At 48.0% G+C, this 26,167-nt stretch overlaps 21 non-coding genes across 21 annotated transcripts; all 21 read right to left on the bottom strand.

Annotated features, from left to right (window-relative positions):
* Positions 1 to 701: 701 nt before the first annotated feature.
* Positions 702 to 783, bottom strand: TRNAL-UAG (transfer RNA leucine (anticodon UAG)). Its single transcript has one exon. It is a non-coding gene; the product is annotated as a tRNA-Leu (tRNA).
* Positions 784 to 1,927: 1,144 nt separating this feature from the next.
* On the bottom strand, positions 1,928 to 2,009 carry TRNAL-UAG (transfer RNA leucine (anticodon UAG)). The gene has a single exon. It is a non-coding gene; the product is annotated as a tRNA-Leu (tRNA).
* Positions 2,010 to 3,153: 1,144 nt separating this feature from the next.
* TRNAL-UAG (transfer RNA leucine (anticodon UAG)) lies at positions 3,154 to 3,235 on the bottom strand. Its single transcript has one exon. It is a non-coding gene; the product is annotated as a tRNA-Leu (tRNA).
* Positions 3,236 to 4,379: 1,144 nt separating this feature from the next.
* Positions 4,380 to 4,461, bottom strand: TRNAL-UAG (transfer RNA leucine (anticodon UAG)). The gene has a single exon. It is a non-coding gene; the product is annotated as a tRNA-Leu (tRNA).
* A 1,144-nt stretch (positions 4,462 to 5,605) lies between these two features.
* On the bottom strand, positions 5,606 to 5,687 carry TRNAL-UAG (transfer RNA leucine (anticodon UAG)). The gene has a single exon. It is a non-coding gene; the product is annotated as a tRNA-Leu (tRNA).
* Positions 5,688 to 6,831: 1,144 nt separating this feature from the next.
* Positions 6,832 to 6,913, bottom strand: TRNAL-UAG (transfer RNA leucine (anticodon UAG)). Its single transcript has one exon. It is a non-coding gene; the product is annotated as a tRNA-Leu (tRNA).
* Positions 6,914 to 8,057: 1,144 nt separating this feature from the next.
* On the bottom strand, positions 8,058 to 8,139 carry TRNAL-UAG (transfer RNA leucine (anticodon UAG)). Its single transcript has one exon. It is a non-coding gene; the product is annotated as a tRNA-Leu (tRNA).
* Positions 8,140 to 9,283: 1,144 nt separating this feature from the next.
* Positions 9,284 to 9,365, bottom strand: TRNAL-UAG (transfer RNA leucine (anticodon UAG)). Its single transcript has one exon. It is a non-coding gene; the product is annotated as a tRNA-Leu (tRNA).
* Positions 9,366 to 10,509: 1,144 nt separating this feature from the next.
* Positions 10,510 to 10,591, bottom strand: TRNAL-UAG (transfer RNA leucine (anticodon UAG)). The gene has a single exon. It is a non-coding gene; the product is annotated as a tRNA-Leu (tRNA).
* Positions 10,592 to 11,735: 1,144 nt separating this feature from the next.
* On the bottom strand, positions 11,736 to 11,817 carry TRNAL-UAG (transfer RNA leucine (anticodon UAG)). The gene has a single exon. It is a non-coding gene; the product is annotated as a tRNA-Leu (tRNA).
* Positions 11,818 to 12,961: 1,144 nt separating this feature from the next.
* TRNAL-UAG (transfer RNA leucine (anticodon UAG)) lies at positions 12,962 to 13,043 on the bottom strand. Its single transcript has one exon. It is a non-coding gene; the product is annotated as a tRNA-Leu (tRNA).
* Positions 13,044 to 14,187: 1,144 nt separating this feature from the next.
* TRNAL-UAG (transfer RNA leucine (anticodon UAG)) lies at positions 14,188 to 14,269 on the bottom strand. Its single transcript has one exon. It is a non-coding gene; the product is annotated as a tRNA-Leu (tRNA).
* A 1,144-nt stretch (positions 14,270 to 15,413) lies between these two features.
* On the bottom strand, positions 15,414 to 15,495 carry TRNAL-UAG (transfer RNA leucine (anticodon UAG)). Its single transcript has one exon. It is a non-coding gene; the product is annotated as a tRNA-Leu (tRNA).
* A 1,144-nt stretch (positions 15,496 to 16,639) lies between these two features.
* Positions 16,640 to 16,721, bottom strand: TRNAL-UAG (transfer RNA leucine (anticodon UAG)). The gene has a single exon. It is a non-coding gene; the product is annotated as a tRNA-Leu (tRNA).
* A 1,144-nt stretch (positions 16,722 to 17,865) lies between these two features.
* Positions 17,866 to 17,947, bottom strand: TRNAL-UAG (transfer RNA leucine (anticodon UAG)). Its single transcript has one exon. It is a non-coding gene; the product is annotated as a tRNA-Leu (tRNA).
* Positions 17,948 to 19,091: 1,144 nt separating this feature from the next.
* On the bottom strand, positions 19,092 to 19,173 carry TRNAL-UAG (transfer RNA leucine (anticodon UAG)). Its single transcript has one exon. It is a non-coding gene; the product is annotated as a tRNA-Leu (tRNA).
* Positions 19,174 to 20,317: 1,144 nt separating this feature from the next.
* Positions 20,318 to 20,399, bottom strand: TRNAL-UAG (transfer RNA leucine (anticodon UAG)). Its single transcript has one exon. It is a non-coding gene; the product is annotated as a tRNA-Leu (tRNA).
* A 1,144-nt stretch (positions 20,400 to 21,543) lies between these two features.
* Positions 21,544 to 21,625, bottom strand: TRNAL-UAG (transfer RNA leucine (anticodon UAG)). The gene has a single exon. It is a non-coding gene; the product is annotated as a tRNA-Leu (tRNA).
* Positions 21,626 to 22,769: 1,144 nt separating this feature from the next.
* TRNAL-UAG (transfer RNA leucine (anticodon UAG)) lies at positions 22,770 to 22,851 on the bottom strand. The gene has a single exon. It is a non-coding gene; the product is annotated as a tRNA-Leu (tRNA).
* A 1,144-nt stretch (positions 22,852 to 23,995) lies between these two features.
* TRNAL-UAG (transfer RNA leucine (anticodon UAG)) lies at positions 23,996 to 24,077 on the bottom strand. Its single transcript has one exon. It is a non-coding gene; the product is annotated as a tRNA-Leu (tRNA).
* Positions 24,078 to 25,221: 1,144 nt separating this feature from the next.
* TRNAL-UAG (transfer RNA leucine (anticodon UAG)) lies at positions 25,222 to 25,303 on the bottom strand. Its single transcript has one exon. It is a non-coding gene; the product is annotated as a tRNA-Leu (tRNA).
* Positions 25,304 to 26,167: the final 864 nt, after the last annotated feature.

The following is a 26,167-nucleotide window of genomic DNA, read 5'->3' as shown; positions in this document are numbered from 1 at the left end:
CCCATTTAGTGCTCACGTTTTTAAAGAAGTCCACCATTAGCCCGCAGTGTAAGCCTACCCGGGGCCTCCGCCGATGGTCCATGGTGTGTGGGATCCTTACTGGACCAACCCCAGCCGTAACGCAAATCTTAGCTTTGTCTCATTCGACCCCTAACTCGACCCAAGGAGCTACTGCAAACTCTTAGCCTAACACTAGCCCTAAATGAAAGACGCCTATTGTCCTCACATGTGGGATTTTGTTCTCGCTGCTAGTGCATACGAAACTTGGTTCCGACGTGTCCAGGAGTGGGAGAATTACCAGGGACCTTGCAATCTCGTGCCTGGGGGTTTCTAAGCTGGGCATAGGAGCTCCACTGGATGGAGCCAAGTGTCTTGAACTGAGTTTTTGTGATGCAGCAGGAAAAGGCGCTGCAAAAAGGAGCAACTACCAAGGCAAAGAGATGTGCATTCATTAGGGCATCGTGTCGGCAGATTTGTGGCCCTGCCAAGCACGTGTTTATTGACAGGATCGTGAACGCATGTCCGTTTTCAGTGAACAGTGATTTATGCTTTACCCTTTTTTGGTGAAAACGCACACGAGTCAGATGTGTGCTTTCAGTCTGGGTGTTCAGAAAAGCAAGAATTCATAAACACATGCCATTCCCTGGCTCCCAATTGTCCTGTCTGTACACGTGGCATGAAGATAAAAAAGAAACAGCTATTGGCAGCGGTGGGATTCGAACCCACGCCTCCAAAGAGACTGGAGCCTAAATCCAGCGCCTTAGACCGCTCGGCCACGCTACCCTGCTGGTACTGAAACGAGAGCCTCTGAGACCTGTATTTTTTTAGGGATTGGCTGGTTTGGCCATTAATTCAAAATCAAAGCAAAGCATGAACTTGGATTGAATTCTAGCACTGGCTGTGCAAAGCCCGAACTGAACAATAAAGCACACTTGTCAGCCTGAAATTGAAATGTCACCTTTCGGGAGTGCTCTGTTCAACAGCAGTCTGGTAGCCTAGTGGTCAATGTCAGCACCCCTCCATCCAGCAGTCTTGAGTTCAATTCCCGGTGAGGGAGGTCAGATCTTTTCTAGGTTTTTTTTGGTTCTAAAAATGTTTGGGAAGCGAAGGTTCAGGAACATTGCCGGTAGGGAGAGTAAGCTCTTTAAAGGCATGCAATGAGATGTGTTTTTCTTTATTTCTGCATATTTCTGTAGCTAGCTGCATTCTTTCAGTCAACATCCCGCCCCATTTAGTGCTCACGTTTTTAAAGAAGTCCACCATTAGCCCGCAGTGTAAGCCTACCCGGGGCCTCCGCCGATGGTCCATGGTGTGTGGGATCCTTACTGGACCAACCCCAGCCGTAACGCAAATCTTAGCTTTGTCTCATTCGACCCCTAACTCGACCCAAGGAGCTACTGCAAACTCTTAGCCTAACACTAGCCCTAAATGAAAGACGCCTATTGTCCTCACATGTGGGATTTTGTTCTCGCTGCTAGTGCATACGAAACTTGGTTCCGACGTGTCCAGGAGTGGGAGAATTACCAGGGACCTTGCAATCTCGTGCCTGGGGGTTTCTAAGCTGGGCATAGGAGCTCCACTGGATGGAGCCAAGTGTCTTGAACTGAGTTTTTGTGATGCAGCAGGAAAAGGCGCTGCAAAAAGGAGCAACTACCAAGGCAAAGAGATGTGCATTCATTAGGGCATCGTGTCGGCAGATTTGTGGCCCTGCCAAGCACGTGTTTATTGACAGGATCGTGAACGCATGTCCGTTTTCAGTGAACAGTGATTTATGCTTTACCCTTTTTTGGTGAAAACGCACACGAGTCAGATGTGTGCTTTCAGTCTGGGTGTTCAGAAAAGCAAGAATTCATAAACACATGCCATTCCCTGGCTCCCAATTGTCCTGTCTGTACACGTGGCATGAAGATAAAAAAGAAACAGCTATTGGCAGCGGTGGGATTCGAACCCACGCCTCCAAAGAGACTGGAGCCTAAATCCAGCGCCTTAGACCGCTCGGCCACGCTACCCTGCTGGTACTGAAACGAGAGCCTCTGAGACCTGTATTTTTTTAGGGATTGGCTGGTTTGGCCATTAATTCAAAATCAAAGCAAAGCATGAACTTGGATTGAATTCTAGCACTGGCTGTGCAAAGCCCGAACTGAACAATAAAGCACACTTGTCAGCCTGAAATTGAAATGTCACCTTTCGGGAGTGCTCTGTTCGACAGCAGTCTGGTAGCCTAGTGGTCAATGTCAGCACCCCTCCATCCAGCAGTCCTGAGTTCAATTCCCGGTGAGGGAGGTCAGATCTTTTCTAGGTTTTTTTTGGTTCTAAAAATGTTTGGGAAGCGAAGGTTCAGGAACATTGCCGGTAGGGAGAGTAAGCTCTTTAAAGGCATGCAATGAGATGTGTTTTTCTTTATTTCTGCATATTTCTGTAGCTAGCTGCATTCTTTCAGTCAACATCCCGCCCCATTTAGTGCTCACGTTTTTAAAGAAGTCCACCATTAGCCCGCAGTGTAAGCCTACCCGGGGCCTCCGCCGATGGTCCATGGTGTGTGGGATCCTTACTGGACCAACCCCAGCCGTAACGCAAATCTTAGCTTTGTCTCATTCGACCCCTAACTCGACCCAAGGAGCTACTGCAAACTCTTAGCCTAACACTAGCCCTAAATGAAAGACGCCTATTGTCCTCACATGTGGGATTTTGTTCTCGCTGCTAGTGCATACGAAACTTGGTTCCGACGTGTCCAGGAGTGGGAGAATTACCAGGGACCTTGCAATCTCGTGCCTGGGGGTTTCTAAGCTGGGCATAGGAGCTCCACTGGATGGAGCCAAGTGTCTTGAACTGAGTTTTTGTGATGCAGCAGGAAAAGGCGCTGCAAAAAGGAGCAACTACCAAGGCAAAGAGATGTGCATTCATTAGGGCATCGTGTCGGCAGATTTGTGGCCCTGCCAAGCACGTGTTTATTGACAGGATCGTGAACGCATGTCCGTTTTCAGTGAACAGTGATTTATGCTTTACCCTTTTTTGGTGAAAACGCACACGAGTCAGATGTGTGCTTTCAGTCTGGGTGTTCAGAAAAGCAAGAATTCATAAACACATGCCATTCCCTGGCTCCCAATTGTCCTGTCTGTACACGTGGCATGAAGATAAAAAAGAAACAGCTATTGGCAGCGGTGGGATTCGAACCCACGCCTCCAAAGAGACTGGAGCCTAAATCCAGCGCCTTAGACCGCTCGTCCACGCTACCCTGCTGGTACTGAAACGAGAGCCTCTGAGACCTGTATTTTTTTAGGGATTGGCTGGTTTGGCCATTAATTCAAAATCAAAGCAAAGCATGAACTTGGATTGAATTCTAGCACTGGCTCTGCAAAGCCCGAACTGAACAATAAAGCACACTTGTCAGCCTGAAATTGAAATGTCACCTTTCGGGAGTGCTCTGTTCAACAGCAGTCTGGTAGCCTAGTGGTCAATGTCAGCACCCCTCCATCCAGCAGTCTTGAGTTCAATTCCCGGTGAGGGAGGTCAGATCTTTTCTAGGTTTTTTTTGGTTCTAAAAATGTTTGGGAAGCGAAGGTTCAGGAACATTGCCGGTAGGGAGAGTAAGCTCTTTAAAGGCATGCAATGAGATGTGTTTTTCTTTATTTCTGCATATTTCTGTAGCTAGCTGCATTCTTTCAGTCAACATCCCGCCCCATTTAGTGCTCACGTTTTTAAAGAAGTCCACCATTAGCCCGCAGTGTAAGCCTACCCGGGGCCTCCGCCGATGGTCCATGGTGTGTGGGATCCTTACTGGACCAACCCCAGCCGTAACGCAAATCTTAGCTTTGTCTCATTCGACCCCTAACTCGACCCAAGGAGCTACTGCAAACTCTTAGCCTAACACTAGCCCTAAATGAAAGACGCCTATTGTCCTCACATGTGGGATTTTGTTCTCGCTGCTAGTGCATACGAAACTTGGTTCCGACGTGTCCAGGAGTGGGAGAATTACCAGGGACCTTGCAATCTCGTGCCTGGGGGTTTCTAAGCTGGGCATAGGAGCTCCACTGGATGGAGCCAAGTGTCTTGAACTGAGTTTTTGTGATGCAGCAGGAAAAGGCGCTGCAAAAAGGAGCAACTACCAAGGCAAAGAGATGTGCATTCATTAGGGCATCGTGTCGGCAGATTTGTGGCCCTGCCAAGCACGTGTTTATTGACAGGATCGTGAACGCATGTCCGTTTTCAGTGAACAGTGATTTATGCTTTACCCTTTTTTGGTGAAAACGCACACGAGTCAGATGTGTGCTTTCAGTCTGGGTGTTCAGAAAAGCAAGAATTCATAAACACATGCCATTCCCTGGCTCCCAATTGTCCTGTCTGTACACGTGGCATGAAGATAAAAAAGAAACAGCTATTGGCAGCGGTGGGATTCGAACCCACGCCTCCAAAGAGACTGGAGCCTAAATCCAGCGCCTTAGACCGCTCGGCCACGCTACCCTGCTGGTACTGAAACGAGAGCCTCTGAGACCTGTATTTTTTTAGGGATTGGCTGGTTTGGCCATTAATTCAAAATCAAAGCAAAGCATGAACTTGGATTGAATTCTAGCACTGGCTGTGCAAAGCCCGAACTGAACAATAAAGCACACTTGTCAGCCTGAAATTGAAATGTCACCTTTCGGGAGTGCTCTGTTCAACAGCAGTCTGGTAGCCTAGTGGTCAATGTCAGCACCCCTCCATCCAGCAGTCTTGAGTTCAATTCCCGGTGAGGGAGGTCAGATCTTTTCTAGGTTTTTTTTGGTTCTAAAAATGTTTGGGAAGCGAAGGTTCAGGAACATTGCCGGTAGGGAGAGTAAGCTCTTTAAAGGCATGCAATGAGATGTGTTTTTCTTTATTTCTGCATATTTCTGTAGCTAGCTGCATTCTTTCAGTCAACATCCCGCCCCATTTAGTGCTCACGTTTTTAAAGAAGTCCACCATTAGCCCGCAGTGTAAGCCTACCCGGGGCCTCCGCCGATGGTCCATGGTGTGTGGGATCCTTACTGGACCAACCCCAGCCGTAACGCAAATCTTAGCTTTGTCTCATTCGACCCCTAACTCGACCCAAGGAGCTACTGCAAACTCTTAGCCTAACACTAGCCCTAAATGAAAGACGCCTATTGTCCTCACATGTGGGATTTTGTTCTCGCTGCTAGTGCATACGAAACTTGGTTCCGACGTGTCCAGGAGTGGGAGAATTACCAGGGACCTTGCAATCTCGTGCCTGGGGGTTTCTAAGCTGGGCATAGGAGCTCCACTGGATGGAGCCAAGTGTCTTGAACTGAGTTTTTGTGATGCAGCAGGAAAAGGCGCTGCAAAAAGGAGCAACTACCAAGGCAAAGAGATGTGCATTCATTAGGGCATCGTGTCGGCAGATTTGTGGCCCTGCCAAGCACGTGTTTATTGACAGGATCGTGAACGCATGTCCGTTTTCAGTGAACAGTGATTTATGCTTTACCCTTTTTTGGTGAAAACGCACACGAGTCAGATGTGTGCTTTCAGTCTGGGTGTTCAGAAAAGCAAGAATTCATAAACACATGCCATTCCCTGGCTCCCAATTGTCCTGTCTGTACACGTGGCATGAAGATAAAAAAGAAACAGCTATTGGCAGCGGTGGGATTCGAACCCACGCCTCCAAAGAGACTGGAGCCTAAATCCAGCGCCTTAGACCGCTCGGCCACGCTACCCTGCTGGTACTGAAACGAGAGCCTCTGAGACCTGTATTTTTTTAGGGATTGGCTGGTTTGGCCATTAATTCAAAATCAAAGCAAAGCATGAACTTGGATTGAATTCTAGCACTGGCTGTGCAAAGCCCGAACTGAACAATAAAGCACACTTGTCAGCCTGAAATTGAAATGTCACCTTTCGGGAGTGCTCTGTTCAACAGCAGTCTGGTAGCCTAGTGGTCAATGTCAGCACCCCTCCATCCAGCAGTCTTGAGTTCAATTCCCGGTGAGGGAGGTCAGATCTTTTCTAGGTTTTTTTTGGTTCTAAAAATGTTTGGGAAGCGAAGGTTCAGGAACATTGCCGGTAGGGAGAGTAAGCTCTTTAAAGGCATGCAATGAGATGTGTTTTTCTTTATTTCTGCATATTTCTGTAGCTAGCTGCATTCTTTCAGTCAACATCCCGCCCCATTTAGTGCTCACGTTTTTAAAGAAGTCCACCATTAGCCCGCAGTGTAAGCCTACCCGGGGCCTCCGCCGATGGTCCATGGTGTGTGGGATCCTTACTGGACCAACCCCAGCCGTAACGCAAATCTTAGCTTTGTCTCATTCGACCCCTAACTCGACCCAAGGAGCTACTGCAAACTCTTAGCCTAACACTAGCCCTAAATGAAAGACGCCTATTGTCCTCACATGTGGGATTTTGTTCTCGCTGCTAGTGCATACGAAACTTGGTTCCGACGTGTCCAGGAGTGGGAGAATTACCAGGGACCTTGCAATCTCGTGCCTGGGGGTTTCTAAGCTGGGCATAGGAGCTCCACTGGATGGAGCCAAGTGTCTTGAACTGAGTTTTTGTGATGCAGCAGGAAAAGGCGCTGCAAAAAGGAGCAACTACCAAGGCAAAGAGATGTGCATTCATTAGGGCATCGTGTCGGCAGATTTGTGGCCCTGCCAAGCACGTGTTTATTGACAGGATCGTGAACGCATGTCCGTTTTCAGTGAACAGTGATTTATGCTTTACCCTTTTTTGGTGAAAACGCACACGAGTCAGATGTGTGCTTTCAGTCTGGGTGTTCAGAAAAGCAAGAATTCATAAACACATGCCATTCCCTGGCTCCCAATTGTCCTGTCTGTACACATGGCATGAAGATAAAAAAGAAACAGCTATTGGCAGCGGTGGGATTCGAACCCACGCCTCCAAAGAGACTGGAGCCTAAATCCAGCGCCTTAGACCGCTCGGCCACGCTACCCTGCTGGTACTGAAACGAGAGCCTCTGAGACCTGTATTTTTTTAGGGATTGGCTGGTTTGGCCATTAATTCAAAATCAAAGCAAAGCATGAACTTGGATTGAATTCTAGCACTGGCTGTGCAAAGCCCGAACTGAACAATAAAGCACACTTGTCAGCCTGAAATTGAAATGTCACCTTTCGGGAGTGCTCTGTTCAACAGCAGTCTGGTAGCCTAGTGGTCAATGTCAGCACCCCTCCATCCAGCAGTCTTGAGTTCAATTCCCGGTGAGGGAGGTCAGATCTTTTCTAGGTTTTTTTTGGTTCTAAAAATGTTTGGGAAGCGAAGGTTCAGGAACATTGCCGGTAGGGAGAGTAAGCTCTTTAAAGGCATGCAATGAGATGTGTTTTTCTTTATTTCTGCATATTTCTGTAGCTAGCTGCATTCTTTCAGTCAACATCCCGCCCCATTTAGTGCTCACGTTTTTAAAGAAGTCCACCATTAGCCCGCAGTGTAAGCCTACCCGGGGCCTCCGCCGATGGTCCATGGTGTGTGGGATCCTTACTGGACCAACCCCAGCCGTAACGCAAATCTTAGCTTTGTCTCATTCGACCCCTAACTCGACCCAAGGAGCTACTGCAAACTCTTAGCCTAACACTAGCCCTAAATGAAAGACGCCTATTGTCCTCACATGTGGGATTTTGTTCTCGCTGCTAGTGCATACGAAACTTGGTTCCGACGTGTCCAGGAGTGGGAGAATTACCAGGGACCTTGCAATCTCGTGCCTGGGGGTTTCTAAGCTGGGCATAGGAGCTCCACTGGATGGAGCCAAGTGTCTTGAACTGAGTTTTTGTGATGCAGCAGGAAAAGGCGCTGCAAAAAGGAGCAACTACCAAGGCAAAGAGATGTGCATTCATTAGGGCATCGTGTCGGCAGATTTGTGGCCCTGCCAAGCACGTGTTTATTGACAGGATCGTGAACGCATGTCCGTTTTCAGTGAACAGTGATTTATGCTTTACCCTTTTTTGGTGAAAACGCACACGAGTCAGATGTGTGCTTTCAGTCTGGGTGTTCAGAAAAGCAAGAATTCATAAACACATGCCATTCCCTGGCTCCCAATTGTCCTGTCTGTACACGTGGCATGAAGATAAAAAAGAAACAGCTATTGGCAGCGGTGGGATTCGAACCCACGCCTCCAAAGAGACTGGAGCCTAAATCCAGCGCCTTAGACCGCTCGGCCACGCTACCCTGCTGGTACTGAAACGAGAGCCTCTGAGACCTGTATTTTTTTAGGGATTGGCTGGTTTGGCCATTAATTCAAAATCAAAGCAAAGCATGAACTTGGATTGAATTCTAGCACTGGCTGTGCAAAGCCCGAACTGAACAATAAAGCACACTTGTCAGCCTGAAATTGAAATGTCACCTTTCGGGAGTGCTCTGTTCAACAGCAGTCTGGTAGCCTAGTGGTCAATGTCAGCACCCCTCCATCCAGCAGTCTTGAGTTCAATTCCCGGTGAGGGAGGTCAGATCTTTTCTAGGTTTTTTTTGGTTCTAAAAATGTTTGGGAAGCGAAGGTTCAGGAACATTGCCGGTAGGGAGAGTAAGCTCTTTAAAGGCATGCAATGAGATGTGTTTTTCTTTATTTCTGCATATTTCTGTAGCTAGCTGCATTCTTTCAGTCAACATCCCGCCCCATTTAGTGCTCACGTTTTTAAAGAAGTCCACCATTAGCCCGCAGTGTAAGCCTACCCGGGGCCTCCGCCGATGGTCCATGGTGTGTGGGATCCTTACTGGACCAACCCCAGCCGTAACGCAAATCTTAGCTTTGTCTCATTCGACCCCTAACTCGACCCAAGGAGCTACTGCAAACTCTTAGCCTAACACTAGCCCTAAATGAAAGACGCCTATTGTCCTCACATGTGGGATTTTGTTCTCGCTGCTAGTGCATACGAAACTTGGTTCCGACGTGTCCAGGAGTGGGAGAATTACCAGGGACCTTGCAATCTCGTGCCTGGGGGTTTCTAAGCTGGGCATAGGAGCTCCACTGGATGGAGCCAAGTGTCTTGAACTGAGTTTTTGTGATGCAGCAGGAAAAGGCGCTGCAAAAAGGAGCAACTACCAAGGCAAAGAGATGTGCATTCATTAGGGCATCGTGTCGGCAGATTTGTGGCCCTGCCAAGCACGTGTTTATTGACAGGATCGTGAACGCATGTCCGTTTTCAGTGAACAGTGATTTATGCTTTACCCTTTTTTGGTGAAAACGCACACGAGTCAGATGTGTGCTTTCAGTCTGGGTGTTCAGAAAAGCAAGAATTCATAAACACATGCCATTCCCTGGCTCCCAATTGTCCTGTCTGTACACGTGGCATGAAGATAAAAAAGAAACAGCTATTGGCAGCGGTGGGATTCGAACCCACGCCTCCAAAGAGACTGGAGCCTAAATCCAGCGCCTTAGACCGCTCGGCCACGCTACCCTGCTGGTACTGAAACGAGAGCCTCTGAGACCTGTATTTTTTTAGGGATTGGCTGGTTTGGCCATTAATTCAAAATCAAAGCAAAGCATGAACTTGGATTGAATTCTAGCACTGGCTGTGCAAAGCCCGAACTGAACAATAAAGCACACTTGTCAGCCTGAAATTGAAATGTCACCTTTCGGGAGTGCTCTGTTCAACAGCAGTCTGGTAGCCTAGTGGTCAATGTCAGCACCCCTCCATCCAGCAGTCTTGAGTTCAATTCCCGGTGAGGGAGGTCAGATCTTTTCTAGGTTTTTTTTGGTTCTAAAAATGTTTGGGAAGCGAAGGTTCAGGAACATTGCCGGTAGGGAGAGTAAGCTCTTTAAAGGCATGCAATGAGATGTGTTTTTCTTTATTTCTGCATATTTCTGTAGCTAGCTGCATTCTTTCAGTCAACATCCCGCCCCATTTAGTGCTCACGTTTTTAAAGAAGTCCACCATTAGCCCGCAGTGTAAGCCTACCCGGGGCCTCCGCCGATGGTCCATGGTGTGTGGGATCCTTACTGGACCAACCCCAGCCGTAACGCAAATCTTAGCTTTGTCTCATTCGACCCCTAACTCGACCCAAGGAGCTACTGCAAACTCTTAGCCTAACACTAGCCCTAAATGAAAGACGCCTATTGTCCTCACATGTGGGATTTTGTTCTCGCTGCTAGTGCATACGAAACTTGGTTCCGACGTGTCCAGGAGTGGGAGAATTACCAGGGACCTTGCAATCTCGTGCCTGGGGGTTTCTAAGCTGGGCATAGGAGCTCCACTGGATGGAGCCAAGTGTCTTGAACTGAGTTTTTGTGATGCAGCAGGAAAAGGCGCTGCAAAAAGGAGCAACTACCAAGGCAAAGAGATGTGCATTCATTAGGGCATCGTGTCGGCAGATTTGTGGCCCTGCCCTGAACGTGTTTATTGACAGGATCGTGAACGCATGTCCGTTTTCAGTGAACAGTGATTTATGCTTTACCCTTTTTTGGTGAAAACGCACACGAGTCAGATGTGTGCTTTCAGTCTGGGTGTTCAGAAAAGCAAGAATTCATAAACACATGCCATTCCCTGGCTCCCAATTGTCCTGTCTGTACACGTGGCATGAAGATAAAAAAGAAACAGCTATTGGCAGCGGTGGGATTCGAACCCACGCCTCCAAAGAGACTGGAGCCTAAATCCAGCGCCTTAGACCGCTCGGCCACGCTACCCTGCTGGTACTGAAACGAGAGCCTCTGAGACCTGTATTTTTTTAGGGATTGGCTGGTTTGGCCATTAATTCAAAATCAAAGCAAAGCATGAACTTGGATTGAATTCTAGCACTGGCTGTGCAAAGCCCGAACTGAACAATAAAGCACACTTGTCAGCCTGAAATTGAAATGTCACCTTTCGGGAGTGCTCTGTTCGACAGCAGTCTGGTAGCCTAGTGGTCAATGTCAGCACCCCTCCATCCAGCAGTCCTGAGTTCAATTCCCGGTGAGGGAGGTCAGATCTTTTCTAGGTTTTTTTTGGTTCTAAAAATGTTTGGGAAGCGAAGGTTCAGGAACATTGCCGGTAGGGAGAGTAAGCTCTTTAAAGGCATGCAATGAGATGTGTTTTTCTTTATTTCTGCATATTTCTGTAGCTAGCTGCATTCTTTCAGTCAACATCCCGCCCCATTTAGTGCTCACGTTTTTAAAGAAGTCCACCATTAGCCCGCAGTGTAAGCCTACCCGGGGCCTCCGCCGATGGTCCATGGTGTGTGGGATCCTTACTGGACCAACCCCAGCCGTAACGCAAATCTTAGCTTTGTCTCATTCGACCCCTAACTCGACCCAAGGAGCTACTGCAAACTCTTAGCCTAACACTAGCCCTAAATGAAAGACGCCTATTGTCCTCACATGTGGGATTTTGTTCTCGCTGCTAGTGCATACGAAACTTGGTTCCGACGTGTCCAGGAGTGGGAGAATTACCAGGGACCTTGCAATCTCGTGCCTGGGGGTTTCTAAGCTGGGCATAGGAGCTCCACTGGATGGAGCCAAGTGTCTTGAACTGAGTTTTTGTGATGCAGCAGGAAAAGGCGCTGCAAAAAGGAGCAACTACCAAGGCAAAGAGATGTGCATTCATTAGGGCATCGTGTCGGCAGATTTGTGGCCCTGCCAAGCACGTGTTTATTGACAGGATCGTGAACGCATGTCCGTTTTCAGTGAACAGTGATTTATGCTTTACCCTTTTTTGGTGAAAACGCACACGAGTCAGATGTGTGCTTTCAGTCTGGGTGTTCAGAAAAGCAAGAATTCATAAACACATGCCATTCCCTGGCTCCCAATTGTCCTGTCTGTACACGTGGCATGAAGATAAAAAAGAAACAGCTATTGGCAGCGGTGGGATTCGAACCCACGCCTCCAAAGAGACTGGAGCCTAAATCCAGCGCCTTAGACCGCTCGTCCACGCTACCCTGCTGGTACTGAAACGAGAGCCTCTGAGACCTGTATTTTTTTAGGGATTGGCTGGTTTGGCCATTAATTCAAAATCAAAGCAAAGCATGAACTTGGATTGAATTCTAGCACTGGCTCTGCAAAGCCCGAACTGAACAATAAAGCACACTTGTCAGCCTGAAATTGAAATGTCACCTTTCGGGAGTGCTCTGTTCAACAGCAGTCTGGTAGCCTAGTGGTCAATGTCAGCACCCCTCCATCCAGCAGTCTTGAGTTCAATTCCCGGTGAGGGAGGTCAGATCTTTTCTAGGTTTTTTTTGGTTCTAAAAATGTTTGGGAAGCGAAGGTTCAGGAACATTGCCGGTAGGGAGAGTAAGCTCTTTAAAGGCATGCAATGAGATGTGTTTTTCTTTATTTCTGCATATTTCTGTAGCTAGCTGCATTCTTTCAGTCAACATCCCGCCCCATTTAGTGCTCACGTTTTTAAAGAAGTCCACCATTAGCCCGCAGTGTAAGCCTACCCGGGGCCTCCGCCGATGGTCCATGGTGTGTGGGATCCTTACTGGACCAACCCCAGCCGTAACGCAAATCTTAGCTTTGTCTCATTCGACCCCTAACTCGACCCAAGGAGCTACTGCAAACTCTTAGCCTAACACTAGCCCTAAATGAAAGACGCCTATTGTCCTCACATGTGGGATTTTGTTCTCGCTGCTAGTGCATACGAAACTTGGTTCCGACGTGTCCAGGAGTGGGAGAATTACCAGGGACCTTGCAATCTCGTGCCTGGGGGTTTCTAAGCTGGGCATAGGAGCTCCACTGGATGGAGCCAAGTGTCTTGAACTGAGTTTTTGTGATGCAGCAGGAAAAGGCGCTGCAAAAAGGAGCAACTACCAAGGCAAAGAGATGTGCATTCATTAGGGCATCGTGTCGGCAGATTTGTGGCCCTGCCAAGCACGTGTTTATTGACAGGATCGTGAACGCATGTCCGTTTTCAGTGAACAGTGATTTATGCTTTACCCTTTTTTGGTGAAAACGCACACGAGTCAGATGTGTGCTTTCAGTCTGGGTGTTCAGAAAAGCAAGAATTCATAAACACATGCCATTCCCTGGCTCCCAATTGTCCTGTCTGTACACGTGGCATGAAGATAAAAAAGAAACAGCTATTGGCAGCGGTGGGATTCGAACCCACGCCTCCAAAGAGACTGGAGCCTAAATCCAGCGCCTTAGACCGCTCGGCCACGCTACCCTGCTGGTACTGAAACGAGAGCCTCTGAGACCTGTATTTTTTTAGGGATTGGCTGGTTTGGCCATTAATTCAAAATCAAAGCAAAGCATGAACTTGGATTGAATTCTAGCACTGGCTGTGCAAAGCCCGAACTGAACAATAAAGCACACTTGTCAGCCTGAAATTGAAATGTCACCTTTCGGGAGTGCTCTGTTCAACAGCAGTCTGGTAGCCTAGTGGTCAATGTCAGCACCCCTCCATCCAGCAGTCTTGAGTTCAATTCCCGGTGAGGGAGGTCAGATCTTTTCTAGGTTTTTTTTGGTTCTAAAAATGTTTGGGAAGCGAAGGTTCAGGAACATTGCCGGTAGGGAGAGTAAGCTCTTTAAAGGCATGCAATGAGATGTGTTTTTCTTTATTTCTGCATATTTCTGTAGCTAGCTGCATTCTTTCAGTCAACATCCCGCCCCATTTAGTGCTCACGTTTTTAAAGAAGTCCACCATTAGCCCGCAGTGTAAGCCTACCCGGGGCCTCCGCCGATGGTCCATGGTGTGTGGGATCCTTACTGGACCAACCCCAGCCGTAACGCAAATCTTAGCTTTGTCTCATTCGACCCCTAACTCGACCCAAGGAGCTACTGCAAACTCTTAGCCTAACACTAGCCCTAAATGAAAGACGCCTATTGTCCTCACATGTGGGATTTTGTTCTCGCTGCTAGTGCATACAAAACTTGGTTCCGACGTGTCCAGGAGTGGGAGAATTACCAGGGACCTTGCAATCTCGTGCCTGGGGGTTTCTAAGCTGGGCATAGGAGCTCCACTGGATGGAGCCAAGTGTCTTGAACTGAGTTTTTGTGATGCAGCAGGAAAAGGCGCTGCAAAAAGGAGCAACTACCAAGGCAAAGAGATGTGCATTCATTAGGGCATCGTGTCGGCAGATTTGTGGCCCTGCCAAGCACGTGTTTATTGACAGGATCGTGAACGCATGTCCGTTTTCAGTGAACAGTGATTTATGCTTTACCCTTTTTTGGTGAAAACGCACACGAGTCAGATGTGTGCTTTCAGTCTGGGTGTTCAGAAAAGCAAGAATTCATAAACACATGCCATTCCCTGGCTCCCAATTGTCCTGTCTGTACACGTGGCATGAAGATAAAAAAGAAACAGCTATTGGCAGCGGTGGGATTCGAACCCACGCCTCCAAAGAGACTGGAGCCTAAATCCAGCGCCTTAGACCGCTCGTCCACGCTACCCTGCTGGTACTGAAACGAGAGCCTCTGAGACCTGTATTTTTTTAGGGATTGGCTGGTTTGGCCATTAATTCAAAATCAAAGCAAAGCATGAACTTGGATTGAATTCTAGCACTGGCTGTGCAAAGCCCGAACTGAACAATAAAGCACACTTGTCAGCCTGAAATTGAAATGTCACCTTTCGGGAGTGCTCTGTTCAACAGCAGTCTGGTAGCCTAGTGGTCAATGTCAGCACCCCTCCATCCAGCAGTCTTGAGTTCAATTCCCGGTGAGGGAGGTCAGATCTTTTCTAGGTTTTTTTTGGTTCTAAAAATGTTTGGGAAGCGAAGGTTCAGGAACATTGCCGGTAGGGAGAGTAAGCTCTTTAAAGGCATGCAATGAGATGTGTTTTTCTTTATTTCTGCATATTTCTGTAGCTAGCTGCATTCTTTCAGTCAACATCCCGCCCCATTTAGTGCTCACGTTTTTAAAGAAGTCCACCATTAGCCCGCAGTGTAAGCCTACCCGGGGCCTCCGCCGATGGTCCATGGTGTGTGGGATCCTTACTGGACCAACCCCAGCCGTAACGCAAATCTTAGCTTTGTCTCATTCGACCCCTAACTCGACCCAAGGAGCTACTGCAAACTCTTAGCCTAACACTAGCCCTAAATGAAAGACGCCTATTGTCCTCACATGTGGGATTTTGTTCTCGCTGCTAGTGCATACGAAACTTGGTTCCGACGTGTCCAGGAGTGGGAGAATTACCAGGGACCTTGCAATCTCGTGCCTGGGGGTTTCTAAGCTGGGCATAGGAGCTCCACTGGATGGAGCCAAGTGTCTTGAACTGAGTTTTTGTGATGCAGCAGGAAAAGGCGCTGCAAAAAGGAGCAACTACCAAGGCAAAGAGATGTGCATTCATTAGGGCATCGTGTCGGCAGATTTGTGGCCCTGCCCTGAACGTGTTTATTGACAGGATCGTGAACGCATGTCCGTTTTCAGTGAACAGTGATTTATGCTTTACCCTTTTTTGGTGAAAACGCACACGAGTCAGATGTGTGCTTTCAGTCTGGGTGTTCAGAAAAGCAAGAATTCATAAACACATGCCATTCCCTGGCTCCCAATTGTCCTGTCTGTACACGTGGCATGAAGATAAAAAAGAAACAGCTATTGGCAGCGGTGGGATTCGAACCCACGCCTCCAAAGAGACTGGAGCCTAAATCCAGCGCCTTAGACCGCTCGGCCACGCTACCCTGCTGGTACTGAAACGAGAGCCTCTGAGACCTGTATTTTTTTAGGGATTGGCTGGTTTGGCCATTAATTCAAAATCAAAGCAAAGCATGAACTTGGATTGAATTCTAGCACTGGCTGTGCAAAGCCCGAACTGAACAATAAAGCACACTTGTCAGCCTGAAATTGAAATGTCACCTTTCGGGAGTGCTCTGTTCGACAGCAGTCTGGTAGCCTAGTGGTCAATGTCAGCACCCCTCCATCCAGCAGTCCTGAGTTCAATTCCCGGTGAGGGAGGTCAGATCTTTTCTAGGTTTTTTTTGGTTCTAAAAATGTTTGGGAAGCGAAGGTTCAGGAACATTGCCGGTAGGGAGAGTAAGCTCTTTAAAGGCATGCAATGAGATGTGTTTTTCTTTATTTCTGCATATTTCTGTAGCTAGCTGCATTCTTTCAGTCAACATCCCGCCCCATTTAGTGCTCACGTTTTTAAAGAAGTCCACCATTAGCCCGCAGTGTAAGCCTACCCGGGGCCTCCGCCGATGGTCCATGGTGTGTGGGATCCTTACTGGACCAACCCCAGCCGTAACGCAAATCTTAGCTTTGTCTCATTCGACCCCTAACTCGACCCAAGGAGCTACTGCAAACTCTTAGCCTAACACTAGCCCTAAATGAAAGACGCCTATTGTCCTCACATGTGGGATTTTGTTCTCGCTGCTAGTGCATACGAAACTTGGTTCCGACGTGTCCAGGAGTGGGAGAATTACCAGGGACCTTGCAATCTCGTGCCTGGGGGTTTCTAAGCTGGGCATAGGAGCTCCACTGGATGGAGCCAAGTGTCTTGAACTGAGTTTTTGTGATGCAGCAGGAAAAGGCGCTGCAAAAAGGAGCAACTACCAAGGCAAAGAGATGTGCATTCATTAGGGCATCGTGTCGGCAGATTTGTGGCCCTGCCAAGCACGTGTTTATTGACAGGATCGTGAACGCATGTCCGTTTTCAGTGAACAGTGATTTATGCTTTACCCTTTTTTGGTGAAAACGCACACGAGTCAGATGTGTGCTTTCAGTCTGGGTGTTCAGAAAAGCAAGAATTCATAAACACATGCCATTCCCTGGCTCCCAATTGTCCTGTCTGTACACGTGGCATGAAGATAAAAAAGAAACAGCTATTGGCAGCGGTGGGATTCGAACCCACGCCTCCAAAGAGACTGGAGCCTAAATCCAGCGCCTTAGACCGCTCGGCCACGCTACCCTGCTGGTACTGAAACGAGAGCCTCTGAGACCTGTATTTTTTTAGGGATTGGCTGGTTTGGCCATTAATTCAAAATCAAAGCAAAGCATGAACTTGGATTGAATTCTAGCACTGGCTGTGCAAAGCCCGAACTGAACAATAAAGCACACTTGTCAGCCTGAAATTGAAATGTCACCTTTCGGGAGTGCTCTGTTCAACAGCAGTCTGGTAGCCTAGTGGTCAATGTCAGCACCCCTCCATCCAGCAGTCTTGAGTTCAATTCCCGGTGAGGGAGGTCAGATCTTTTCTAGGTTTTTTTTGGTTCTAAAAATGTTTGGGAAGCGAAGGTTCAGGAACATTGCCGGTAGGGAGAGTAAGCTCTTTAAAGGCATGCAATGAGATGTGTTTTTCTTTATTTCTGCATATTTCTGTAGCTAGCTGCATTCTTTCAGTCAACATCCCGCCCCATTTAGTGCTCACGTTTTTAAAGAAGTCCACCATTAGCCCGCAGTGTAAGCCTACCCGGGGCCTCCGCCGATGGTCCATGGTGTGTGGGATCCTTACTGGACCAACCCCAGCCGTAACGCAAATCTTAGCTTTGTCTCATTCGACCCCTAACTCGACCCAAGGAGCTACTGCAAACTCTTAGCCTAACACTAGCCCTAAATGAAAGACGCCTATTGTCCTCACATGTGGGATTTTGTTCTCGCTGCTAGTGCATACGAAACTTGGTTCCGACGTGTCCAGGAGTGGGAGAATTACCAGGGACCTTGCAATCTCGTGCCTGGGGGTTTCTAAGCTGGGCATAGGAGCTCCACTGGATGGAGCCAAGTGTCTTGAACTGAGTTTTTGTGATGCAGCAGGAAAAGGCGCTGCAAAAAGGAGCAACTACCAAGGCAAAGAGATGTGCATTCATTAGGGCATCGTGTCGGCAGATTTGTGGCCCTGCCAAGCACGTGTTTATTGACAGGATCGTGAACGCATGTCCGTTTTCAGTGAACAGTGATTTATGCTTTACCCTTTTTTGGTGAAAACGCACACGAGTCAGATGTGTGCTTTCAGTCTGGGTGTTCAGAAAAGCAAGAATTCATAAACACATGCCATTCCCTGGCTCCCAATTGTCCTGTCTGTACACGTGGCATGAAGATAAAAAAGAAACAGCTATTGGCAGCGGTGGGATTCGAACCCACGCCTCCAAAGAGACTGGAGCCTAAATCCAGCGCCTTAGACCGCTCGGCCACGCTACCCTGCTGGTACTGAAACGAGAGCCTCTGAGACCTGTATTTTTTTAGGGATTGGCTGGTTTGGCCATTAATTCAAAATCAAAGCAAAGCATGAACTTGGATTGAATTCTAGCACTGGCTGTGCAAAGCCCGAACTGAACAATAAAGCACACTTGTCAGCCTGAAATTGAAATGTCACCTTTCGGGAGTGCTCTGTTCAACAGCAGTCTGGTAGCCTAGTGGTCAATGTCAGCACCCCTCCATCCAGCAGTCTTGAGTTCAATTCCCGGTGAGGGAGGTCAGATCTTTTCTAGGTTTTTTTTGGTTCTAAAAATGTTTGGGAAGCGAAGGTTCAGGAACATTGCCGGTAGGGAGAGTAAGCTCTTTAAAGGCATGCAATGAGATGTGTTTTTCTTTATTTCTGCATATTTCTGTAGCTAGCTGCATTCTTTCAGTCAACATCCCGCCCCATTTAGTGCTCACGTTTTTAAAGAAGTCCACCATTAGCCCGCAGTGTAAGCCTACCCGGGGCCTCCGCCGATGGTCCATGGTGTGTGGGATCCTTACTGGACCAACCCCAGCCGTAACGCAAATCTTAGCTTTGTCTCATTCGACCCCTAACTCGACCCAAGGAGCTACTGCAAACTCTTAGCCTAACACTAGCCCTAAATGAAAGACGCCTATTGTCCTCACATGTGGGATTTTGTTCTCGCTGCTAGTGCATACGAAACTTGGTTCCGACGTGTCCAGGAGTGGGAGAATTACCAGGGACCTTGCAATCTCGTGCCTGGGGGTTTCTAAGCTGGGCATAGGAGCTCCACTGGATGGAGCCAAGTGTCTTGAACTGAGTTTTTGTGATGCAGCAGGAAAAGGCGCTGCAAAAAGGAGCAACTACCAAGGCAAAGAGATGTGCATTCATTAGGGCATCGTGTCGGCAGATTTGTGGCCCTGCCCTGAACGTGTTTATTGACAGGATCGTGAACGCATGTCCGTTTTCAGTGAACAGTGATTTATGCTTTACCCTTTTTTGGTGAAAACGCACACGAGTCAGATGTGTGCTTTCAGTCTGGGTGTTCAGAAAAGCAAGAATTCATAAACACATGCCATTCCCTGGCTCCCAATTGTCCTGTCTGTACACGTGGCATGAAGATAAAAAAGAAACAGCTATTGGCAGCGGTGGGATTCGAACCCACGCCTCCAAAGAGACTGGAGCCTAAATCCAGCGCCTTAGACCGCTCGGCCACGCTACCCTGCTGGTACTGAAACGAGAGCCTCTGAGACCTGTATTTTTTTAGGGATTGGCTGGTTTGGCCATTAATTCAAAATCAAAGCAAAGCATGAACTTGGATTGAATTCTAGCACTGGCTGTGCAAAGCCCGAACTGAACAATAAAGCACACTTGTCAGCCTGAAATTGAAATGTCACCTTTCGGGAGTGCTCTGTTCGACAGCAGTCTGGTAGCCTAGTGGTCAATGTCAGCACCCCTCCATCCAGCAGTCCTGAGTTCAATTCCCGGTGAGGGAGGTCAGATCTTTTCTAGGTTTTTTTTGGTTCTAAAAATGTTTGGGAAGCGAAGGTTCAGGAACATTGCCGGTAGGGAGAGTAAGCTCTTTAAAGGCATGCAATGAGATGTGTTTTTCTTTATTTCTGCATATTTCTGTAGCTAGCTGCATTCTTTCAGTCAACATCCCGCCCCATTTAGTGCTCACGTTTTTAAAGAAGTCCACCATTAGCCCGCAGTGTAAGCCTACCCGGGGCCTCCGCCGATGGTCCATGGTGTGTGGGATCCTTACTGGACCAACCCCAGCCGTAACGCAAATCTTAGCTTTGTCTCATTCGACCCCTAACTCGACCCAAGGAGCTACTGCAAACTCTTAGCCTAACACTAGCCCTAAATGAAAGACGCCTATTGTCCTCACATGTGGGATTTTGTTCTCGCTGCTAGTGCATACGAAACTTGGTTCCGACGTGTCCAGGAGTGGGAGAATTACCAGGGACCTTGCAATCTCGTGCCTGGGGGTTTCTAAGCTGGGCATAGGAGCTCCACTGGATGGAGCCAAGTGTCTTGAACTGAGTTTTTGTGATGCAGCAGGAAAAGGCGCTGCAAAAAGGAGCAACTACCAAGGCAAAGAGATGTGCATTCATTAGGGCATCGTGTCGGCAGATTTGTGGCCCTGCCAAGCACGTGTTTATTGACAGGATCGTGAACGCATGTCCGTTTTCAGTGAACAGTGATTTATGCTTTACCCTTTTTTGGTGAAAACGCACACGAGTCAGATGTGTGCTTTCAGTCTGGGTGTTCAGAAAAGCAAGAATTCATAAACACATGCCATTCCCTGGCTCCCAATTGTCCTGTCTGTACACGTGGCATGAAGATAAAAAAGAAACAGCTATTGGCAGCGGTGGGATTCGAACCCACGCCTCCAAAGAGACTGGAGCCTAAATCCAGCGCCTTAGACCGCTCGTCCACGCTACCCTGCTGGTACTGAAACGAGAGCCTCTGAGACCTGTATTTTTTTAGGGATTGGCTGGTTTGGCCATTAATTCAAAATCAAAGCAAAGCATGAACTTGGATTGAATTCTAGCACTGGCTCTGCAAAGCCCGAACTGAACAATAAAGCACACTTGTCAGCCTGAAATTGAAATGTCACCTTTCGGGAGTGCTCTGTTCAACAGCAGTCTGGTAGCCTAGTGGTCAATGTCAGCACCCCTCCATCCAGCAGTCTTGAGTTCAATTCCCGGTGAGGGAGGTCAGATCTTTTCTAGGTTTTTTTTGGTTCTAAAAATGTTTGGGAAGCGAAGGTTCAGGAACATTGCCGGTAGGGAGAGTAAGCTCTTTAAAGGCATGCAATGAGATGTGTTTTTCTTTATTTCTGCATATTTCTGTAGCTAGCTGCATTCTTTCAGTCAACATCCCGCCCCATTTAGTGCTCACGTTTTTAAAGAAGTCCACCATTAGCCCGCAGTGTAAGCCTACCCGGGGCCTCCGCCGATGGTCCATGGTGTGTGGGATCCTTACTGGACCAACCCCAGCCGTAACGCAAATCTTAGCTTTGTCTCATTCGACCCCTAACTCGACCCAAGGAGCTACTGCAAACTCTTAGCCTAACACTAGCCCTAAATGAAAGACGCCTATTGTCCTCACATGTGGGATTTTGTTCTCGCTGCTAGTGCATACGAAACTTGGTTCCGACGTGTCCAGGAGTGGGAGAATTACCAGGGACCTTGCAATCTCGTGCCTGGGGGTTTCTAAGCTGGGCATAGGAGCTCCACTGGATGGAGCCAAGTGTCTTGAACTGAGTTTTTGTGATGCAGCAGGAAAAGGCGCTGCAAAAAGGAGCAACTACCAAGGCAAAGAGATGTGCATTCATTAGGGCATCGTGTCGGCAGATTTGTGGCCCTGCCAAGCACGTGTTTATTGACAGGATCGTGAACGCATGTCCGTTTTCAGTGAACAGTGATTTATGCTTTACCCTTTTTTGGTGAAAACGCACACGAGTCAGATGTGTGCTTTCAGTCTGGGTGTTCAGAAAAGCAAGAATTCATAAACACATGCCATTCCCTGGCTCCCAATTGTCCTGTCTGTACACGTGGCATGAAGATAAAAAAGAAACAGCTATTGGCAGCGGTGGGATTCGAACCCACGCCTCCAAAGAGACTGGAGCCTAAATCCAGCGCCTTAGACCGCTCGGCCACGCTACCCTGCTGGTACTGAAACGAGAGCCTCTGAGACCTGTATTTTTTTAGGGATTGGCTGGTTTGGCCATTAATTCAAAATCAAAGCAAAGCATGAACTTGGATTGAATTCTAGCACTGGCTGTGCAAAGCCCGAACTGAACAATAAAGCACACTTGTCAGCCTGAAATTGAAATGTCACCTTTCGGGAGTGCTCTGTTCAACAGCAGTCTGGTAGCCTAGTGGTCAATGTCAGCACCCCTCCATCCAGCAGTCTTGAGTTCAATTCCCGGTGAGGGAGGTCAGATCTTTTCTAGGTTTTTTTTGGTTCTAAAAATGTTTGGGAAGCGAAGGTTCAGGAACATTGCCGGTAGGGAGAGTAAGCTCTTTAAAGGCATGCAATGAGATGTGTTTTTCTTTATTTCTGCATATTTCTGTAGCTAGCTGCATTCTTTCAGTCAACATCCCGCCCCATTTAGTGCTCACGTTTTTAAAGAAGTCCACCATTAGCCCGCAGTGTAAGCCTACCCGGGGCCTCCGCCGATGGTCCATGGTGTGTGGGATCCTTACTGGACCAACCCCAGCCGTAACGCAAATCTTAGCTTTGTCTCATTCGACCCCTAACTCGACCCAAGGAGCTACTGCAAACTCTTAGCCTAACACTAGCCCTAAATGAAAGACGCCTATTGTCCTCACATGTGGGATTTTGTTCTCGCTGCTAGTGCATACAAAACTTGGTTCCGACGTGTCCAGGAGTGGGAGAATTACCAGGGACCTTGCAATCTCGTGCCTGGGGGTTTCTAAGCTGGGCATAGGAGCTCCACTGGATGGAGCCAAGTGTCTTGAACTGAGTTTTTGTGATGCAGCAGGAAAAGGCGCTGCAAAAAGGAGCAACTACCAAGGCAAAGAGATGTGCATTCATTAGGGCATCGTGTCGGCAGATTTGTGGCCCTGCCAAGCACGTGTTTATTGACAGGATCGTGAACGCATGTCCGTTTTCAGTGAACAGTGATTTATGCTTTACCCTTTTTTGGTGAAAACGCACACGAGTCAGATGTGTGCTTTCAGTCTGGGTGTTCAGAAAAGCAAGAATTCATAAACACATGCCATTCCCTGGCTCCCAATTGTCCTGTCTGTACACGTGGCATGAAGATAAAAAAGAAACAGCTATTGGCAGCGGTGGGATTCGAACCCACGCCTCCAAAGAGACTGGAGCCTAAATCCAGCGCCTTAGACCGCTCGTCCACGCTACCCTGCTGGTACTGAAACGAGAGCCTCTGAGACCTGTATTTTTTTAGGGATTGGCTGGTTTGGCCATTAATTCAAAATCAAAGCAAAGCATGAACTTGGATTGAATTCTAGCACTGGCTGTGCAAAGCCCGAACTGAACAATAAAGCACACTTGTCAGCCTGAAATTGAAATGTCACCTTTCGGGAGTGCTCTGTTCAACAGCAGTCTGGTAGCCTAGTGGTCAATGTCAGCACCCCTCCATCCAGCAGTCTTGAGTTCAATTCCCGGTGAGGGAGGTCAGATCTTTTCTAGGTTTTTTTTGGTTCTAAAAATGTTTGGGAAGCGAAGGTTCAGGAACATTGCCGGTAGGGAGAGTAAGCTCTTTAAAGGCATGCAATGAGATGTGTTTTTCTTTATTTCTGCATATTTCTGTAGCTAGCTGCATTCTTTCAGTCAACATCCCGCCCCATTTAGTGCTCACGTTTTTAAAGAAGTCCACCATTAGCCCGCAGTGTAAGCCTACCCGGGGCCTCCGCCGATGGTCCATGGTGTGTGGGATCCTTACTGGACCAACCCCAGCCGTAACGCAAATCTTAGCTTTGTCTCATTCGACCCCTAACTCGACCCAAGGAGCTACTGCAAACTCTTAGCCTAACACTAGCCCTAAATGAAAGACGCCTATTGTCCTCACATGTGGGATTTTGTTCTCGCTGCTAGTGCATACGAAACTTGGTTCCGACGTGTCCAGGAGTGGGAGAATTACCAGGGACCTTGCAATCTCGTGCCTGGGGGTTTCTAAGCTGGGCATAGGAGCTCCACTGGATGGAGCCAAGTGTCTTGAACTGAGTTTTTGTGATGCAGCAGGAAAAGGCGCTGCAAAAAGGAGCAACTACCAAGGCAAAGAGATGTGCATTCATTAGGGCATCGTGTCGGCAGATTTGTGGCCCTGCCCTGAACGTGTTTATTGACAGGATCGTGAACGCATGTCCGTTTTCAGTGAACAGTGATTTATGCTTTACCCTTTTTTGGTGAAAACGCACACGAGTCAGATGTGTGCTTTCAGTCTGGGTGTTCAGAAAAGCAAGAATTCATAAACACATGCCATTCCCTGGCTCCCAATTGTCCTGTCTGTACACGTGGCATGAAGATAAAAAAGAAACAGCTATTGGCAGCGGTGGGATTCGAACCCACGCCTCCAAAGAGACTGGAGCCTAAATCCAGCGCCTTAGACCGCTCGGCCACGCTACCCTGCTGGTACTGAAACGAGAGCCTCTGAGACCTGTATTTTTTTAGGGATTGGCTGGTTTGGCCATTAATTCAAAATCAAAGCAAAGCATGAACTTGGATTGAATTCTAGCACTGGCTGTGCAAAGCCCGAACTGAACAATAAAGCACACTTGTCAGCCTGAAATTGAAATGTCACCTTTCGGGAGTGCTCTGTTCGACAGCAGTCTGGTAGCCTAGTGGTCAATGTCAGCACCCCTCCATCCAGCAGTCCTGAGTTCAATTCCCGGTGAGGGAGGTCAGATCTTTTCTAGGTTTTTTTTGGTTCTAAAAATGTTTGGGAAGCGAAGGTTCAGGAACATTGCCGGTAGGGAGAGTAAGCTCTTTAAAGGCATGCAATGAGATGTGTTTTTCTTTATTTCTGCATATTTCTGTAGCTAGCTGCATTCTTTCAGTCAACATCCCGCCCCATTTAGTGCTCACGTTTTTAAAGAAGTCCACCATTAGCCCGCAGTGTAAGCCTACCCGGGGCCTCCGCCGATGGTCCATGGTGTGTGGGATCCTTACTGGACCAACCCCAGCCGTAACGCAAATCTTAGCTTTGTCTCATTCGACCCCTAACTCGACCCAAGGAGCTACTGCAAACTCTTAGCCTAACACTAGCCCTAAATGAAAGACGCCTATTGTCCTCACATGTGGGATTTTGTTCTCGCTGCTAGTGCATACGAAACTTGGTTCCGACGTGTCCAGGAGTGGGAGAATTACCAGGGACCTTGCAATCTCGTGCCTGGGGGTTTCTAAGCTGGGCATAGGAGCTCCACTGGATGGAGCCAAGTGTCTTGAACTGAGTTTTTGTGATGCAGCAGGAAAAGGCGCTGCAAAAAGGAGCAACTACCAAGGCAAAGAGATGTGCATTCATTAGGGCATCGTGTCGGCAGATTTGTGGCCCTGCCAAGCACGTGTTTATTGACAGGATCGTGAACGCATGTCCGTTTTCAGTGAACAGTGATTTATGCTTTACCCTTTTTTGGTGAAAACGCACACGAGTCAGATGTGTGCTTTCAGTCTGGGTGTTCAGAAAAGCAAGAATTCATAAACACATGCCATTCCCTGGCTCCCAATTGTCCTGTCTGTACACGTGGCATGAAGATAAAAAAGAAACAGCTATTGGCAGCGGTGGGATTCGAACCCACGCCTCCAAAGAGACTGGAGCCTAAATCCAGCGCCTTAGACCGCTCGGCCACGCTACCCTGCTGGTACTGAAACGAGAGCCTCTGAGACCTGTATTTTTTTAGGGATTGGCTGGTTTGGCCATTAATTCAAAATCAAAGCAAAGCATGAACTTGGATTGAATTCTAGCACTGGCTGTGCAAAGCCCGAACTGAACAATAAAGCACACTTGTCAGCCTGAAATTGAAATGTCACCTTTCGGGAGTGCTCTGTTCAACAGCAGTCTGGTAGCCTAGTGGTCAATGTCAGCACCCCTCCATCCAGCAGTCTTGAGTTCAATTCCCGGTGAGGGAGGTCAGATCTTTTCTAGGTTTTTTTTGGTTCTAAAAATGTTTGGGAAGCGAAGGTTCAGGAACATTGCCGGTAGGGAGAGTAAGCTCTTTAAAGGCATGCAATGAGATGTGTTTTTCTTTATTTCTGCATATTTCTGTAGCTAGCTGCATTCTTTCAGTCAACATCCCGCCCCATTTAGTGCTCACGTTTTTAAAGAAGTCCACCATTAGCCCGCAGTGTAAGCCTACCCGGGGCCTCCGCCGATGGTCCATGGTGTGTGGGATCCTTACTGGACCAACCCCAGCCGTAACGCAAATCTTAGCTTTGTCTCATTCGACCCCTAACTCGACCCAAGGAGCTACTGCAAACTCTTAGCCTAACACTAGCCCTAAATGAAAGACGCCTATTGTCCTCACATGTGGGATTTTGTTCTCGCTGCTAGTGCATACGAAACTTGGTTCCGACGTGTCCAGGAGTGGGAGAATTACCAGGGACCTTGCAATCTCGTGCCTGGGGGTTTCTAAGCTGGGCATAGGAGCTCCACTGGATGGAGCCAAGTGTCTTGAACTGAGTTTTTGTGATGCAGCAGGAAAAGGCGCTGCAAAAAGGAG

The sequence above is a fragment of the Ambystoma mexicanum genome, chromosome 1p (assembly GCF_040938575.1).
Source record: "Ambystoma mexicanum isolate Mex_15411 chromosome 1p, UKY_AmexF1_1, whole genome shotgun sequence".
NCBI lineage: Eukaryota > Metazoa > Chordata > Amphibia > Caudata > Ambystomatidae > Ambystoma > Ambystoma mexicanum.
The sequence above is the reverse complement of the archived record's forward strand: the minus strand, read 5'-3'. Positions and strand labels throughout refer to the sequence as shown.